Below are 18,041 nucleotides of genomic sequence, written 5' to 3'. Positions count from 1 at the left end.
AGGATGATGGACATCGAGGGACAACCAGCAGCCTCTGCCCCTTCTGTGGACCCTTCCCCCACCTGCCCCCATACCTCCCACCACCCCCCACGGTAAATCACTGTTTTAATCACGTCATAATCAACGTCTATGTCATGTGACCAGGTGGATGTCATTCTCTGCAGAGCCAATTACTGTCATGTGGGTGCATTTTCTTTCTTATGCCTCTGTTTTTCCCCCCGAGTTACTGATTTTGTTGTTTTTTTTTCACTTGCAAAATTTACTTACAGATACTTAGTTCTCTCCAAACGCTCCATCACTTCATCCTCTCCAGTGCGCTTTTCAGGCTGTTTCGGCCACATCACTTTACAGCCAGGCCAGGCACTGTGAGTGATGCTTTCTGATATTTTCTACTCAGTTCTGTTACTTAATGTTTTAAAATGCTGGTCGCAACCCACTCACTGGTCTCAGTTTGAGAATCTCTGGGCCAGCCCAGGCTGGCTCTGCTTCTCCTGGGCCTCCCGAGGCCTCTGTCCCCAGCTGCACTCAGCGTGGGTGACTCCCACGTGACTGACTCATCTGGAGGCTTTTCTTTGCTCCTCTGCTGGGATGACCACCTTTTTGATGACCCCATGTTTTCTTTCTTTGTGGGTTTCCTACTTTCCATGAGTCACTTCCAAATTACTTCTTTTTAATTGAGGAACACAAACTTTTTAGCAACTCTCCAGCCTATTTTATTTTTTCACCATTTCTCCAGTAACAGAAAAATAAAAGTGGGAAGGAGAAAATTACAATGGGAAGAAGCAGAGAGCAAAGATGAGAATTGATTTATGCATGGTTTTGTTTCTGCACGAAGCCAGGGAGACCCCGATGACAAGCCAGACCTTCAGCTCTGTATCATTTCTGGCACTATCCAGACGATGGATGAACGGTTGACTGTGGCTCTAAATCACGGCTTCCCCCCGCAGCTCTGTTCACATTCTGGGCAGGACCAGTCTTCTGGGGGGCTGTCCTGTGCATCCTGGGATGTTTAGCAGCATCCTTGACCTCTACACACGAGACGCCAGTAGCATCCATCCCCCAGTTGTGACAACCAAAAATGACTCCAGGGCCGGCTCCGTGGCTTAGCGGTTGAGTGCGCGCGCTCTGATGCTGGCGGCCTGGGTTCGGATCCCGGGCGCGCCCCAAGGCACCACATCTCCGTCCAACCCGAGACCAAGTCCCGCGTACAGCAACTAGAAGGATGTGAACCTACGACATGCAACTATCTACTGGGGCTTTGGGGGGAAAAAATGAATAAATAAAATCTTTAAAAAAAAAAACAAAAATGACTCCAGACATCGCCAAATGTGCCTGGGGGCTAAACCACCCTGCCGAAACCTCTGCCCCAGGGTTGGGACCCTGCCTGGGCCGCGATTCCGGGCAGCACCACGGGCTATTGACGTCGTGTCCGGTGGAGCTTGAGCTGGTTGATCGCATCCTCCAGCAGCCGAACCAGGCGTAATTAGCCGACACCTGTGATCTACCGTCTTGGTTATGGGGGGACACAGCGTGGGCTCGTACAAACCCACGGGCTCAGGCCTGTTCCAGGGCAGCTCTCCACCGACTCCACGCTCCTGCTGAGGTGGGGTCTTCGCCTCCTCTGAGTTGTTAGAAACTCAAGTCACCGACGCGCAGAGCTGACTCTGCCTCTTCCTAATGGGATCACAAGCAAGTTACAATAAAAGTAACCTGGGGCTGATGAAGCCGTTATTAAAGGGGCCATTTATTGTCACTTGGGGACGCGTCACTGGGCCTGTTTCAGCATCAATGTCTGAGATGACGTCCGTGGGAAACGGCCGTCATAGGTGCTGCTGAGACAAGTAATCGGCCAAGATGTGTCACTCACTAAGTGGAAACCAGTCACAACCGTGGGTCTAGAGTTTACCTAGGGATCCCTTCCAAAGATGGCAAGAGCCTTTACAACAACATTGTGACTGTCACTGGGTTTCAGAACAGGCCCCTCCCTGCTGGCGCACGCTGACGGATCGGGAGAGCAGCCCCGGGCAGCCGTCTCTCCTCCAGCCAATGCTGCCAAGTCCGCGTCTGGACCACCAGCCAGAGAGGCCGAGTCACTCGCTCTAAGGATGGAATTTCAATGATACCAGCAGGAGGGCTGAGCTGGTGGACATCAGTGAAAGTGACTTTAAAAAGTCACAAGGCTGGTGAGGCAGGATCCACGGATATTTGTTTGTTGCTTTCTCCTCCTGAGAACTGTCTCTTAGCCCACCGAGAACGGCGTTCCCACACCTCATTCGTTAGCCCTGGAAGTGGCTCCCTTGGAGCCCCCAGCCTCAGCTGGGATCCAGCTTTGGGGCCCTTCACGTGTCACCATCCTGCTCACCCTTGTCGGCAAATCCCAACTCTTCGCCACGTCGGAAACACACTGAGAACCTGGAACACAGTGCACGGGAGGGACTCGGAGCTGAGATGAAATCTGGGGATTGTCCACGTTGTTGTCATTAACCTAATTGTCACTCTGTCCCAGCCATTTCATTTTCAGAGAGCAACGCGATAGCCCTTTTAGAATCTGGATCATCTCAGTGTCCTGTGTCCTGGAGGGAGGTGTTAACGGATGAGGGGGCCGCTGTGCGGGTTATTTAATTAAATCCATCGTTCCTGCAATAATTACAGGTTGAACACTTATCCTGCAATCCCCGTGTCCCAGAGCGGGGCGGAGCGCAGGGACGGGGCCGAGTCAGGAGCCGATTCACCGGGTTCCTCACTTACTCGGGACCCGTGTTGCTCCAAGTCGTGTCCACACTCACCCCGTTAGGAAGCTGTGTGCCAGAGATGGAGCTCACATGGATGTGCTGTGGGTGGTGATTGGGGAGCCGGCCGGGAGGAAGCCAAGGCCCAAGTCTGTCTGGTTCTCAGCTCTAAGAATCGAGGTGGGGGGACGACTACTGTCCTCTACAGTCAAACGGAGCTCACACCAGGCCCACGGACGTGGCAGTCCAGCTCTCAAATCCCGCTCTGTCCGGTTTTGCAGAGAGAACTCTGTTCATGGAGGTCATGTTAGGAAGTCGGTTTGTGGCCCAAGGTCAGGTTGCCGTCTCCAGACCAGCCTCATGGTGACAGAGCTGCTGTTCCTCGTCCCCCGTGTGATCCTCGCGTTTCGTTCTCAGGGTTCTGAACCTGGAGCAGAGGAGGCACATGATTCGTTATCGTCCACAGATCCCGACCCTCATATTTTAACGTTAGACGTGGTTACACAAGTTCTTCATATAACTGTTACCTGTGTGGTCAGTTTATGTGACGTTTATTGTGTGTTTGTGGTTTTTACAGTGTGGGATGGTGGGATCTGTGAACAGAAAGCCTTTTATGAAACAATCTGCTGGGGAGTCAGAAACCTGGGGCGGCGGGGAGCCCATCACGAGGGTGGGGTGGGGGGTAGGGGGGAGGGAGAGCCTTTCTGGCCGTGCTGGGAGGAGCGTGTGGCTCCCTCCCTCCCTCCCTCCCGGGTGTGGGGTCTGTGGGGAGTCACTCGGGGAGGTCTGCCCCAGCCAGGCAGGAGCGAGAGGGGAGAGAGGCTGCTCCACAGCCGGCTGGTGATCCCCTGTTTGTCTCTGAGAGGCCCCCGCAGGCAGGACGTGTCTTAAATACCCGCCCGCAGGCTGGGAGAATGAAAGACTCGGTGAGGAAAGAAACCCTCAGAAATCTTGTCTGTGAAACTCTGTCCTTGCTGCAGAAACGTGTCCCCCACCCTGAGCTACACACGCTGCCTCTGGGCTTTGTGGGAGCCTGGCCCCGGCCCAACCTCTGTCCTTCACTGAACACGGGGCCTGTGCTGAGGTCGCTGAACGAGGGGATGCTGGAGAGCTGGGGGACATCTTCGAGCCCGACCGGTCCAGCCGCCTCCTGTGCACGTGGGGCAGATGGGACTCAGGGAGGTGAAAGGACCTTTCAGGACCCCCAAGTAATGGGCTCCAGAGCCGAGGCCTGGGGTTCTAGCTGCTGACTCCTCCCTCAGTGCTCTCTCTGCCAGCCCGTCATTGCTCATCACGTGCCAGGTCTGTGCTGGGCGCTTTAAATCACCAGCCCATTTAATCCTGACCACAAACATGTGAGGTTGGGATTATACCCATGCTATAGATGAGGAACCAAGGCCCAGAGAGGCTGGGTCACCTGCTCCAGAGCACACAGCTGTTAGGTGGCAGGAGTGGGAGCCAAATCAGGAGGGCGTGACCCCGAAGCGCCCTCTCCTCTTCTCTATGTTCCTAGAGAGAATACTCTGCCCTGTGGCAGTTAGTTTTTTCTCACGTCAAAGGAAAGAAAGTGTAAGCGGTCAGGGGACTGATGCTCTAATGAGACACTCGGGAAGTTTCTAGACTTGGAGCACCCACAGCGATGCTGGCGGCCGACACTCGCTCTGCCCCCCCCTGCCCGGCTGCTCCAGCACCTCTCTGGCTTTTGCTGTTTAAACTGTAAACAAACTTACAGGATATGGCCTGATGTGACCTCATGACCCCTGTGTTACAGGTGTGGACCCTTCAGCAGGGAGGAGAGAAAGAACTTGCTCCAAACCCTGGGTCCAGGGCTCTGTTTCCATGGCAACGTGCCCAGGATGGGGGTTCTGCCACCATGGGAGGTCGTGTGGTCCGACATCATGGTCCTAATTCTCCACCCCCCTTCCCGGGTCCAGGCCCTGGGTCGTCGCTGTCACTTTCCCTCTGGATGTGGAGTCTCTTTCCTTGTCCTGCTGACGGTGAACGTGGTTGTGATTTGCTTTGGCTGATGGGACGCGGGCGGAGGGCTGAGATGTGCTGGCCTGGCTGGTCGTGACCTCTTGTGCTCCTGCTTCTGTCATGAGAAGAATATGTGTCTGGTTGTCACTGGTCCTGGGAAGATGCAGGACACGGGTGCAGCAGACCTGGACTCCACTCTCAGCCTGGAGTCAAGAGAAGCCAGGCCCGGCCTGGATGTGATGAGGCCCAGCAGCCCTGCAGATGTGAGAATGAGAAACACATGCTTGTTCTTCGAAGCTGAGTTTGGGGAGGTCTGTTACGCAGCGTCACTGTGACAAAAGCTGACTGATACAAACCCCGTGACTGCACCCCCGGCAGCACCGATGCATCCACATCCCCTGGCCTCAGTACCAGTGGGGTGGCCCATCTTCCCCACCCACACTGCCCACTGCCCCGAGCATCTTCACATTCGACAGGGTTCCCTTACTGCCTTGACGTGTTGGCACGTGTTCTCAAGGGGCTGCCCCAGGATCTCCTGTCTGTGTTCAGCGGGGTTTTGCTGTCGTGCACAGGCCCCGTTTTCGCTTGTTTGCTGCTTTATTTTTCTCTAATCAGATATTCAAGGGCCCATCACGTCCCACTCATGCCGAGAAAGTCTGTTTGGATATCATTGTGTCGGTTCATTTTCCACTGTTCCAACCTTTCTCACTAAGCATTTGTCAAACCCAGAGTGGCCTCTGCCCAGTGACGAGAAGACAGCAGGGTGGGTGTCCTCTGCAGGTCATCCATTGTTCTGCTTCCTGGTTGTCCATCCTGACATCTTTGCTGGAGAGAATCCAGCTCTGTCCCCTCCTGATGACTGTTCTATTGTGGAGTTCATTATCAAATAACCATCAGCATCGATATCACTGCTCATCTTTGGGAGCAGAAGTGGGGGGCAGGGCAGAGCTCTGTTTCTGCCCGTGAAGAGTTGAGAGAAGTGACGGGGACCCACTCCCCATCAAGTGCTCCCCAAGAGCTGCCTGTCGGGCCAGGCTGCTCTGTCTGTGTCACCTCACGGTTTAGGCCCACAACTCTGGAGGACGTCACTATCAATATTCCCATTTGACAGAAGAGAGAACTGAAGCTCAGAGAGGTTCTGTAAGTAGCCTGAGGTCACACAGCGACAGAATATCCACGTGGAAGAAACTTCAGGCAATTTGACTAGAAGGGGGTGGGGATTTATGTGCTGCTATTTTTCAAAGCTATCTCTTTATGTGAGGTGGATTTGGGGGTGTGATGGGAATAGATGGTGGCTAAAGCCTCCCCATGTCACCTCTTGGTGTCTCCCTGATCATAAATGGTCATCAGCACTCAGCGCTGGACCCAGAGGTGGAGGCCTGGGGACGCCAGTGGGGATGCCACCGTGTCTTCCTGTTCAGTGTCTCATCAGTCCCATGGTTCTGGCTCCTCCCGGCAGGTGCTCAGTCCCTCCTCCCTCCCTCCCTGCACACTCCAGCCTCTGCCGGGGCAGGAGGCCTGGGGGGCCCGATTCCTGGGCTGCTCCCTCCCCGCCCCTTGTCCCCTCAGACTCCACAGCCACAGGGCTCCAAGGACTCAGGTGCCCCAGATGATGTCACCTGTCCTTCGTTTGGATCTGACCTTTGTTGGCACGAGCCGCATCTTTGTTCAACCAGGCGTGAAGGCCCTGAGGTCACTGTGACCCCTGGACTAAGGCGGCCCGTCGGGCTCCGTCATCCTCTGTAGGCGTCTGGGGAGCGGGGACGCCATCTCAGCAGCGGGGAAGAGGGCAACTGTCCGGACGGGAAGGTGGCTCTGTGGCGTTTCCTTGTTTATGTCTTGAAAGCGTCCAGAGGCCTCTGAGCCTCCTGCGCGTCTGCGCAGTCAGAGCTTCATGGCGAGGGCGCTGACCTGAGCAGGACAGAGAGGAGGCAGGACTGACCTTCTGAACGGGAGAGAGCGGAGGCAGGCGAGCAGCGAGAAGGCTGAAGACAGTTGTTGTGAAGGTTGTTGGTAATTGTTGTAATTACCAACAATTACCAATCTCCAGTGCGTCTGGAGAAATCGCACTGCCCTACAGCTCTCCTGACCCTCAGTGAAATCCAGCCACAGTCTCAACGGCTGTTAGAATCAGCTCTACAAAAACACGCCGTCTGTCCACTGAGGCTCTGGGCAGGTATACAGTCATTTCATCAGTGCCTTGTTCTAAATACAAATGTAAGGTCTTAGGGAGGAATAAAGACTAGCCTCAGGTTCAGGAAAGGTAGGATCACTTTCTGTCAGGTCTGCAGCAGGTACAAAATGCTCTTCACTCTGGACTTGGAGCTGAGAAGGCGAGACCCTAGAGCCGCCAGCAGCCATCCTGCCACAGTGTGAGGGTGGCTCAGGAATGGAGCCCAACCCTGTGAAGTCAGAGCCAGTGGGTCCTGGATCCAGCTGGGCCTGCAACCCACATTACCCCTGGAGTTGTCTGCTAATGAAACCAGTGCATTTCTTTTAAAACATTTTTTTTAAAGCAAGGTCGAGTTGTCTTTCTGTTATTTGCAATCAAAGATTCCTGACTCACACTCACCTGAACTTTCAGGAGTCATCGACTAAAGAAAACACTATCATGTCTAGTTACAATGGCTCATCCACCCAGGATCCGTGACAAGGGGCCTAAGGACCCTGGAGTCTTTTCTTCCAGAAAGAGACCTTGTGGCGATGACAGTGCATTTGTCCCCTTAGATGCAGAGCCAGGGCCAGAGCAGCTTGTTCTCAGAGGAAAAGACATTCGTGGAAAACTCGACAAAAGGGACAATTCAGTATTGAGCTCTCAGGCCGAAAGTCCAAGCTTTTATATTAAATCAAAATGAGCTTAAAAATATATGAGCTGGTTTCTTAGAGCAAAGAGCCTTAGGGACATGTCAGCTTTAAGCTGGAGATGTCCGATTTTCCCCCATTCTTCTGTCTGCCGCAAGAAAGCCGGGGAGAGACAGGTCCCGGTGAGGCAGCCCCACCCAGCGACCCCGAGGAGGCCCCGTCTCCTCCATCCGCTCCCGGTGGAGGCGGAAGGACCAGAGGCCCGTTTCAGCCTCAGTGGAGCTTCTGCTCCCGGGTGGAGCCCGGAGCCTGTGGACCTGCCCCAGAAGAGACACTTTCTCATACTGAGCTAAAAACTAAGAATGGAAGAACATAACGAGATGCTCTGTTGTTAAAAACGAATTTATACCACATTATTTAGAATTTCCCTGGTCCAATTGTTCGCGTGCTGGAAGGTCGGTTCCAGCAGGCTCCCACCCGGCCGGGCCTGCCCTTGAGAAACGGGGCGCGGTGATGCTTCTGGGGGCCCCCTCCCGGTGACGGCCCGCAGTGCGCAGGCGCGGCTCGGGGTCCACACACGTGGTCACGGCGCCTGCCCCTCCGCGCACAGGCCCGGGGACGCCCAGGACTCGCTGTCCGCTCAGGCTTCGGTTTTCCCTCCTCCCTTTAGGAACTGAGATCATCACAGGAGTCGGGGTTCTTACCTAAGATGTTCACGGCCGCGTTATTTACACTGACAGAAACAGCAGAGGAAAAGGAAAAGAGAGAAAACGACCTCACGGTCCAGCAACAGAGGAATCGTTGTACACCTGTGTGATGGAATATCTTATAACTGTTAACATTGATGTTTGTGAAGACCACTTGACGGAACAGAGAAATGTACAGGATGTAATGCCAGGTCAAAGTCAGGGCTGAAGCTGAAGACTATGTATGCAAACTAAATCCTAATTTTTTAAAGCAGGTAGACTTTTTATATATTCATTAAAAATACTGGAATTGGAGTTTGTTTTTTCTCTATTTTCTAAGAGTATTTTATAAACTTTCTGTTACCTTTTAGATCAGAAAACAAATGAACATCATTAAAAATAAAAATATAATAAAGGCATAGAGCAGCGTTTAGCTACATGTCCCTGTCTTTTCAGCTGGAACATTTTTTAGCTTCACAAACTCTCCTGTCTTCCTTGGGAAGCCCCCAGGGCGGGGACTCCGTCTCCTTTCTATCTTGGTGGCGCCAGGAACATACTCAGGGCTCAATAAATAATTGATCATCACAGAGACCCAAAAGGAGCCCGTTCACTTCAGCCAGTTGGAATGCTAACTCCTCAAGGCATTCTCTTAAGTGCATTCCATTTGTTTTTAATTTTTTCAGCTTAAATGAAAATGAACACCAGGAGAGAGCTGTCAGCTTGCTGAGAGCCGGAAAAGAGAAAAATGAATGAATGAAAGCAGTCACCGCGGGGCCACCGTGCGGAGCCTGCACCTGCGGCGACTGGACGTCCCTTCTCAGGAGACGGAGGGGGCCTTCCATGCCCGTCCCCATGCAAGGTGAAGCCACATTCCAGTTTCTTTCTGAAAACAGGTGTTTTTGCCCAGCAGAGCTCTGAAGCTGTAGGATCTGAGAATCAATAGAGAAAGTGGACGATGTATGAAAACCACTCACAGTCAACCTAAGGAAGCTGGACTGATGAGACTAGGGGGAGAGGGCTCTGCTTCTGAGTCCGTCACTGCCAGGTACCCACTGAGCGCCCATCCCTGCCGGGCACAGCTCTGGGTGCCGGGACAGGGCAGGGAACACAACGAAGTCCCCACTGTCCCGGAGGTCACTCTCTAGTCTGGAGGACAAGCAATAGCCATTGAACTGACCACTGTATGACGTGTGGGGACGTGATTGTTGCTATAAAGTACAATAGAGCTGATGGATGAGGTCATGTACATGGTCAGGGAGGGCCTCTCTGAGGAGGTGAGCGAGCCCTGGGAAGAGCACAGCAGGCAGAGGGATCAGCAGGTGCAAAGGCCTCGAGACAGGAGAGACCCTGGTGTCCTTGGTGAGGAGCAGCAAGGAGGCCAGAGCAGCTGAGCAGCGTGAACACGGGGAGGTGAGAGGAGATGAGATCAGAGGGGCCGGGACCACCACGTCTCCCACACACTCCAGGGCCCTGCGGGCAGGGAGGGCACCGAGTGAGGCGGGAGGAAGGCGACCTATGAGCCGACGGTCGCCGTCTTCAGGTGGACAGCCTTCAGAGCTGAGCTTCTCGGGTGTCATTCCAAGATCAGCAGCCTCAGCCTCCCCGGGACCCTGTTAGAAATGCCAAATCTCACCCCCACCCCCAGATCTCCCGAATCATCACCTCTGGGTGGGCGGGGCCCTCCAAGCTCTAACCCGCCCTTCAGGTGTCCTGCTGCTGCTGGAGTCTGAGAGACGAGCAGCGCTGGACCCTGCTGCCATCTTCACCAAGGAGACCGAGGAATCGGGGTTGAGATGCAGGAGGGGCCGGGGTCACCGTCAGAGGAGCGGCCCAGGAAAGCGGTCACCCGGGGCTGGGCATTTGCTCGGCCTGGAAACCTCCTTCAGGGGTTTCTCGATGGGAAGGATTCTCCGGGCTGGGGGGCATTGTCCTCCGGGAGGCAGGAAAACAGACAGAGAGAAAGAGGATTCGAGGGTACAAGTGACCTGATGAGACCTTCCCAGTGACAGAGACTTGGGAAATCAGCAAAGAGCGAGCGCCTGCCGTGGCTGAGGGGCAGGACAGCACGGAGAGTGCAGCCCGCGCACGGCCTGGGCAGGCCCCCGGGTCAGTCAGGCCCCAGCTCAGCGGCGTGTCCCCTCCTCTCCCCCTCAGCCCCTCAGCTCAGGCTCCCAGAGCCCTGCCGTGTACCGGGCGTGGGGGACGCAGTGGGGAAGGGACGCCGCCGCTCTCCCCTGGGCTCGTCCACTGTGCAGCGTGACCCCGGAGTAAACAGCCATGTCCACGGCGATGGTCGGGAGCCCCCAGGACAGCGACTCCAGCCTTGAGGGTCCCGGGAAGGGGTCTCCGAGGAGGCGACATCTGAACTGAAACCTGAGGGACAAAGTGAGATTACCAGGGACCCAGGGACTGTGGCTCAGGAAGTAGAGCCTTGATCACAGGGCCGCAGTGACAGTGGCAGCCAGTGACGGACAGGTGTGGGGTGTGGCTGCCCCACCCCGCCGTGAGGGGACTCTGCGGTTTGACTTCTGCACAGACTCCAGGGTCCCCACGGGACGAGGTCGGGTGGGGTCCAGGAGAGGGAGCAGCCTGCCCGGAGGTGAGGGGAGCCCGGTGCTCAGGAGGTGCGGACAGTTCCCTGTGGCTGAGCGCACATGAGGGGAGGGGAGAGGGACGCGGGGGGACGGGCAGCGGCTGAAGGACCGTCCACCCCCAGTGAGGTCCACCCACAGACAAGCCCAGCGAGGGGACTAGGAAGCCGCTGTCACTCAGCCATCTGTCCTCCGAGGCCTCCGGAGATGGACGCCCCCCCGGGAAGGAACAGCCCCGCTCCTCTGCACACGGGGGCACCGAGGATGACTCTCGGGCGCAGCCCGCGGAGCGTCTCGGCCTCTGCCGGCTCCTGGCTCTCCGAGCCTGCGGGGCAGCAGACTGACAATCGTGTTACTGTAGAAAGAAGCGGTGACTGAAGTTCCCCGTCGGCGTGGATGGAAGCCACCAGGGGCCCTAAAGAGCTGAGCACGGCTCCGGGTTGCAGCGAGCATTTCCAAACACGCAAGTAAAGACCCGGGGATAATGTTTGATTGAAGAGGATCGTTCCTCCTCCTTCCTCCTCTCCGACCTCCCCGTCATCCTGACGCGTCACAGCATCCTCCGCCTGCCGTGTGCCGAGCCCGGTGTCAGGGCTTCGTGGAGCAGGCTCATGTTGGGGACCTCGGGTCATGTCCCTCCGTCCTCCCTGTCCCCAGGAGGTGGCCAGGTGTGGCCCCTCCTTGTGGCAGACACTCTCCCAGGGCCGAGGCAGGAGCTCCCTGGGAGCAAGAGCCCTTCCTGTCTGGGAAGACTTGGCTCCTGGAGAGGTCAGAGGGGGCGGGGGAGGACAGAGAAAGCAAGGGTGAGAGAAGATTCCAGAACGACAGAGGGGGCCATGTTCACTGAGTCCTGGGGGATGGTGGCTGCGAGGTCCCACATCTGCGGGGGGAGTGGTTTGGATCCACAGGGGGCTGACTTGCTGACCAGCCATGTGAGCTCAGTTTCTTCTGTAGAATTGGGTCTGGCCGTGGCTCTCAACCTGGGCTGGACCTTAGTAACACCTGGGAAGCTTTAAAAATTCCTGATGCCCAGTCTGGACCCCAGACTTGTTAAATCAGAACTGCTGGGAGTGGACCTGGGCACCCATTGGTGTCTTTAATGCCCTCATGTCGCTTGAAGGTGCAGCCAAGAGGGACAGTGCTGATCTGATCTAGGCCTGTTGTCCTACATGCTAGTATGAGAATTTTAGGACCACAGAAACCCCAGAGCAGGCAGGGCCCTAAGACGTCACCTGGCCTGACTCCTGCTGCTCGCAGAGGAGAAGCTGGTTTCCCGAGATCTCAAGTCATTCCCCCAAGGCCACACAGCACATGGGTGGCAGAGCCATTTCCAGTATCCCTCCACCACCCGACTCAAAGACCAGATGAAGCTCTAGACTCCTCAGGAGAATGGGGTCTGAGCAGGCCCCACGGAATCCCTGACTTCCAGGAAGGATTCCCTCACTTCCAGGAAGGAGTCCCGGGCATCCTGGTGGCTCAGCAGGTCCCTGCTGCAGAGCCCTGATACCCTTCCTTGGAGAACAGTTCTGGATGCTGACATGCTCTCCAAGATGTAGAAAATGAAGATGTGCCTGGAAATGGAAAAGATTGGGCAACAGATGACAATTAGGGTTTTGTGGCTTATTGCCCAAAAAGGAAATAAACATGGTAGAAATGCTCCTCACCAAAAGGGCATCCGGGTTTCATAAACGACCATAAAGAAACAACAGAAGAGCCAGAACAGCCCCAGAGCAGCATCTGTCCCTGTCACCTGCTCGCCCTCCATCATCACTGTTCTCTCTCCCACTCAAGCTCAGAACAAGCATTCTTGTCTTTTGGAAGGAAGACCATCTTCTCCCCCGCCATGTACCTGTCGCTTGGCTCCTCCCACAGGTGGAGGAGGGCGTATCTGATTGGTGGGAGGGGGAGACTCCGCGCTGCATCCAGTGGGCATGGTTAATACGTAAATGGTTGTATGATTAGGATTTTGGCAGCAAGTAACAGAACATCCAGCGAGACGTGGCTCCCAGCCTTGCTCCCCAAAGCGGGGTCCCTGGATTGGCAACATCAGCATCAGCAGCCTGTTGGGAATCTGGAAGCTCAGGTTATACCTCAGACCTACAGAGATGAAGAATAAGAGAATGAGAATAAGAATCTGCAGGTGCACGAGAGCCCCAGGTGGTTCACGTGCACATTAAAGTGTGAGAAGCACTGGCTTAAATTAAAAAGATGTTTTTTAGCTCATTTAACAAGAAGCTCAGAAAGGGCAACTCTGATTTCATTGACTCATTAGCTCAAGGACGTCAGGTCTCTCTCTTTGCATCTCTGAGATGCTCTGGCTTCCACCTTAGGGTTTCAAAGTGGCTGCTGTAGCTCCAGCATCATCAAACCATGTCCAAAACAGAGGAAGGGAAGAAGCACTGGGGGATTTTTCTCACGTGTGTCTTGTGAAAAGCTTTCCAGAAGCCTGCAGTAGATTTCCTCTTAGATCCCATTGGCTGGAACTGGGTGACACACCCACTCTTAAACAAATCACAAGTGAGGGGAAATAGGATTACTGTGACTGGCCTTGAACCACTGACTAGTCATGTTTCTCCCCTTAGGGCCAGGACAGGGTCACCGTCTTCCAGCACATCCTCATCTACCAGACAGGTGAACAAAAGCAGGGTTCTGCTATCAAGGAAGGAAAGAGATGGCCATTCAGTGTCGGCCGCGAGCCTGGCTGCACCTGTGTGGTCCTTCTCTCACACACACAGACACACAGACACGCACACAGACACGCACACTCCACGGTCCTCCCCTCAGCAGGATCTTGGTCTGCTCTGCAGACCCAGGACTAGACTTGTAGGAAGAAGGCAGAGGAAGGTCCAAGCCTCAGACTCCTGCCTTAGTGAGTGCAAACAGCAGAAACCATCTCTGGATTCCTTGATTTAATCTTTTGAAGAAATGCACTGGGAGGATAGGGGGTGGGTCACAGAATGTAGGGAAGTTAAATGTGAACAGCTAGACTGGGGGCATCAGGGCAGCTCCTGGGGTCTCCTCTGCCGCCATCACCGTGAATCTTTTTGGGCCCTCATGTCGCTCTGCTCATGAGTCACATCCCCAGAGGGGGACCTGATTGGTCCCCATTGGTCACATGTTGACCCCTGGTCATTTCACTGGACCCCAGCAACAGGTCGGGCGAGTTCCCCAATGGGAGCCTGAGGACCTGGTGTCAGCAGAAGAGAGAAGATGCCGGCAGAGCAAACCGCACAGCCCCGTGCCCACCGTCACCCACACCGCCCGCCCCCTCCAGCTGAGCCAGCCTCCCCCACTTCACACTCCTGCCTCCTCATCCTCGCTTGCGCTGTGGTCCCCTCCTGGAAGGCCTCCCTCTCCTGTCTGTCCCCCGACTTTCATCGTCCTTCGAGACCCAGTTTAAACCACCCCATCTCCAATAAGCACCAGCCATTTCTGCTTCCCTCATCCGGGGCTCCTCAACTCAGCACTAGTGGCCTTTGGGGTTGGGTCATTCTCTGCTGTGGGGCTGTGCTGTGCACTGTAGGATGGTGAGCAGCATCCTGGTCTCCACTCACTAGACGACAGTATCATGTCCCCAGTTGTGACAACCAAATATCTCTCCAGACATTGCCCAGTGTCCCCTGTTTGGGATGTGTGACAAAATTGTCCCTGGTTGAGAGCTCTGCTTTTTCTGAGCCCAAATCACTAAGATTTCCTGCCACAGCACTTAATTCCCTTTCAACATTTATTTGACTTTTCGTCTGCTTATTGCCTCACAAACAGACTGCGACTGGCCAGGAGAGCAGCCACTGTGACCCCACTCTGCACTGAGTCGCCCCACACTGTGGGTGATGGCTCAGGGAGGGGGGGACGCTGCCCTCACACATCTTGGCTTGTTGGCTTTGAAGCGGCTGCTAGACTGGGGGGCTCACAGCCTGGTCCCATGTCTGCACGCAGTGCCGAGCCCCTGACCCGGACGGTCCTTATCTACTCAGGACACCCATGCTGGCTGCAGTGAATGACAGAGTTATCAACGGATCCAGTGGAAACCCAAACCTCCTGAGACCCTGCAGTAGTGACAGCCGCCACCCTCCCCTTCTGGGCTCCAGGCACAGCTCACAGCAGCTCTTCTCGTGCACGGTCTCATCTACGATGAATTGGGTGGGGCGCCCAGTTATCCGAGACGGGAAACTGAGCACAGAGCGTTTCAGTGTCCTGCGCACATGCAGAGTGAGGGGGGCAGAGCTGGCTTTGTCCTGAGGGGTCTGATTCCAGGGCAGTGCCATTGCCACGATTCTCAGGACACCACGGCCCACGGTCTCCATGGGCGGCAGTGCTCTCCATGCCGCGAATAACCTGCAGGAGATGAAGGCGGTTCCCCCCTTCGCCTGTGTCCAGCGCTGACTCACCTCCTATTTAGCACAAAGACTCTATTGAATTAGAGTTGCCGGTTTCGTGGACGCACTACTTTACTCCCTCGTCCCTACAGTGGTCAGACCTGCTTTTTGCTCACGACTGTGTCTCAGAATCGAGCAGAATTCTTGATGCCTGGCAGGAAATCGTCATTATTTGCCTCATTTAATAGAATTGTATTACATTTCTGTGCACACTTCCTCACACCTAACAGTGTTTTGCACAGCGTAGTTGTTCCACAAATACTTGTCAAGTGGTTAAAGTGGTTTGATCAATCAATAGGTTTTCAATTGAATGTCCTCACAAGTGCAGATCGTAAAGTGACTAGAAGTTCTGCTGTCACTGTAAGTCGATTACTCCTATTGAATGCTTTTCTAAGCGTCAGAGAACAGGAGGATTTGGTTCTTCTGACTTTAAGCTCAGGTCTTTTCAGTTTTGTCATATGCGGGTTTGGAAACCTGTGAAATTTATAATATGGATGCTCTGAAACCGTAATTCTGGTGGCCAATTTAAAAAATTCTTATGGAAATTTATATTCATTAGAGATGATGGCGAGTTCTGGAAGGGGATTCTGCAGAGTCAATTTAAGGGCATTTGTTTCAGGGAGATAACTGGAGAGCGGCAAGCCGAGAAGCCAAGGTTGATGTGACCTCCCCCAGGGACAGAGCTCGCCCTGATGAATGGTGCCGAGCGCGGGCGATGTTGAGTTCCTGTCCCAGGTGTGGGGACTCTGCGGTGTGACTTAGCAACATGTATTTACATTTCCTCCATATCTTTTCATGGCTCGATAGCTCTCTTCTTTTTGGCTCTAAATAATATTCCATTGTCTGGATGTACTGCAGTTTATCCATTCACCTACTGAAGGACATCTTGATTGCCTCCTAGTTTTGGCAATTACAAATAAAGTTGCTGGAAACATCCGTGTGTAGGTTTTGGTGTGAACATAAGTTTTCAACTCCTTTGGGTAAATACCAAGGAGTGCAATTGTTGGATCGTGTGGTAAGAGTAAGCATATTTTGTAAGAAACTGCCAAACTGTCTTCCAAAGTGGCTGCACCACTTTTCGCATTTCACCAGCAATAAATGAGAGTTCCTGTTGCTCTGCATCCTCGCCAGCATTTGATGCTGTCAGTCTTCTGGGTTTTGGCCATGCTAATAGGTGTGTGGTGGTATCTCACTGTTGTTTTAATTTGCATTTCCCTGACAAGATGTGAGGTGGGGCATCTTTTCATGTGCTTGTTTTCCATCTGTAGATCTTCTTCTTCTTCTTCTTCTTCTTTTTTTTTTTGCTGAGGAAGACTGGCCCTGGGCTAACATCCATGCCCATTTTCCTCCACTTTATGTGGGACGCCACCACAGCATGGCCTGACAAGCAGTGCATCAGTGCATGCCTGGGAGCCGAACCTGGGCTGCCAGCAGCAGAGCATGTGCACTTAACCCCTACGCCATGGGGCGGGCCCTGTATATCTTCTTTGATGAGGTGTCTGTTAAGGTCTTTGGCCCATTTTTTAGTTGGGTTGTTTTCTTATTGTTGAGTTTTAAATAGTTCTTTATGTAGTTTGTGTAACAATCCTGTATCACACATGTCTCTTGCCAATATTTTCTCCCGGTCTGTGACTTGTCTTTTCATTCTCTTGACAGTGTCTTTCACAGAGCAGAAATTTTTACTTTTAATGACGTCCAGCTACTCAATTCTTTCTTTCATGGATTATGCCTTTGGTGTTGTATCTAAAAAGTCATCACCAAATCCAAGGTCATCTAGATTTTCTCCTATGTTATCTTCTAGTAGTTTTATAGTTGTGCATTTTTCATTTAGATCTGTGACCCATTTTGAGTTAATTTTTGTGAAGGGTATAAGATCTGTGTCTAGATTCGCCTGGTTGCATGTGGATGTCCAGTTGTTTCAGCACTATGTGTTGAACAGGCTATCTTTGCTCCTCCATTGTATTGCCTGTGTCTTTTGTCAAAGATCAGTTGTGTGTATATTTATGTGGGTCTATTTCTGGGCTCTCTGTTCTGTTCCATTGGTCTGTTTATCTCTTCTTTTGCCAATACTGCATTGTCTTGACTACTGTAGATTCATAGTAAGTCTTGGAGTCGGGTAGTGTCAGTCCCCAGACTTTGTGCTTCTCCTTCAATATCATGTTAGCTACCCTGAGTCTTGTGTTTGTTTGTAAAAACTTTAGAATCAGTTTGTTGATAGCCACAAAATAACTTGCTGGGGTTTTGATTTGGATTGCATTGAATTTATAGATCAAGTTGGGGGAACTGACATCTTGATAATATTGCATCTTCCTATCCATGAACATGGAATATCTCTCCATTTATTTAGTTCTTCTTTGATTTCTTTTACCACAGTTTCGTAGTTTTCCTCATACAGATCTCGTGCATATTTTGTTCGATTTGTAGGTAAGTATTTCTTTTTTGGGAGGAGGTGCTAACGTAAATGGTAGTGTTTTTAATTTCAAATTTCACTTCACTTTCAGTTCATTGCTGGTATATAGGAAAGTGATTGACTTATATATTACTAATCTTCTATCCTACAACCTTCTTATAACTGCTTATTAGTTCCAGGATTTTGTTGTTGTTGTTGATTCTTTTGGTTTTTCTGCAAAGAAAATCATGCCATATGTGAACAAAACAGTTTTATTTCTTCCTTCCCAATCTGTATACCTTTTGCTTCCTTTTCTTGTCTTATTGCATTAACTGGAACTTTCCAGTACAATGTTGAAAAGAAGTGGTGAGAGGGGACATCCTTGCCTTGTTCCTGATCTTAGTGGGAAAGCTTCTATTTCTCACCTTTAAGTACGATGTTAGCTGTAGGCTTTTTGTACATAGTCTTTATCAAGTTGAGAAAGTTCCCCT

Source organism: Ceratotherium simum, chromosome 21 (assembly GCF_057802395.1).
Source record: "Ceratotherium simum simum isolate JZ-2026a chromosome 21, ASM5780239v1, whole genome shotgun sequence".
NCBI lineage: Eukaryota > Metazoa > Chordata > Mammalia > Perissodactyla > Rhinocerotidae > Ceratotherium > Ceratotherium simum.
Note: the sequence above shows the minus strand (reverse complement) of the source record.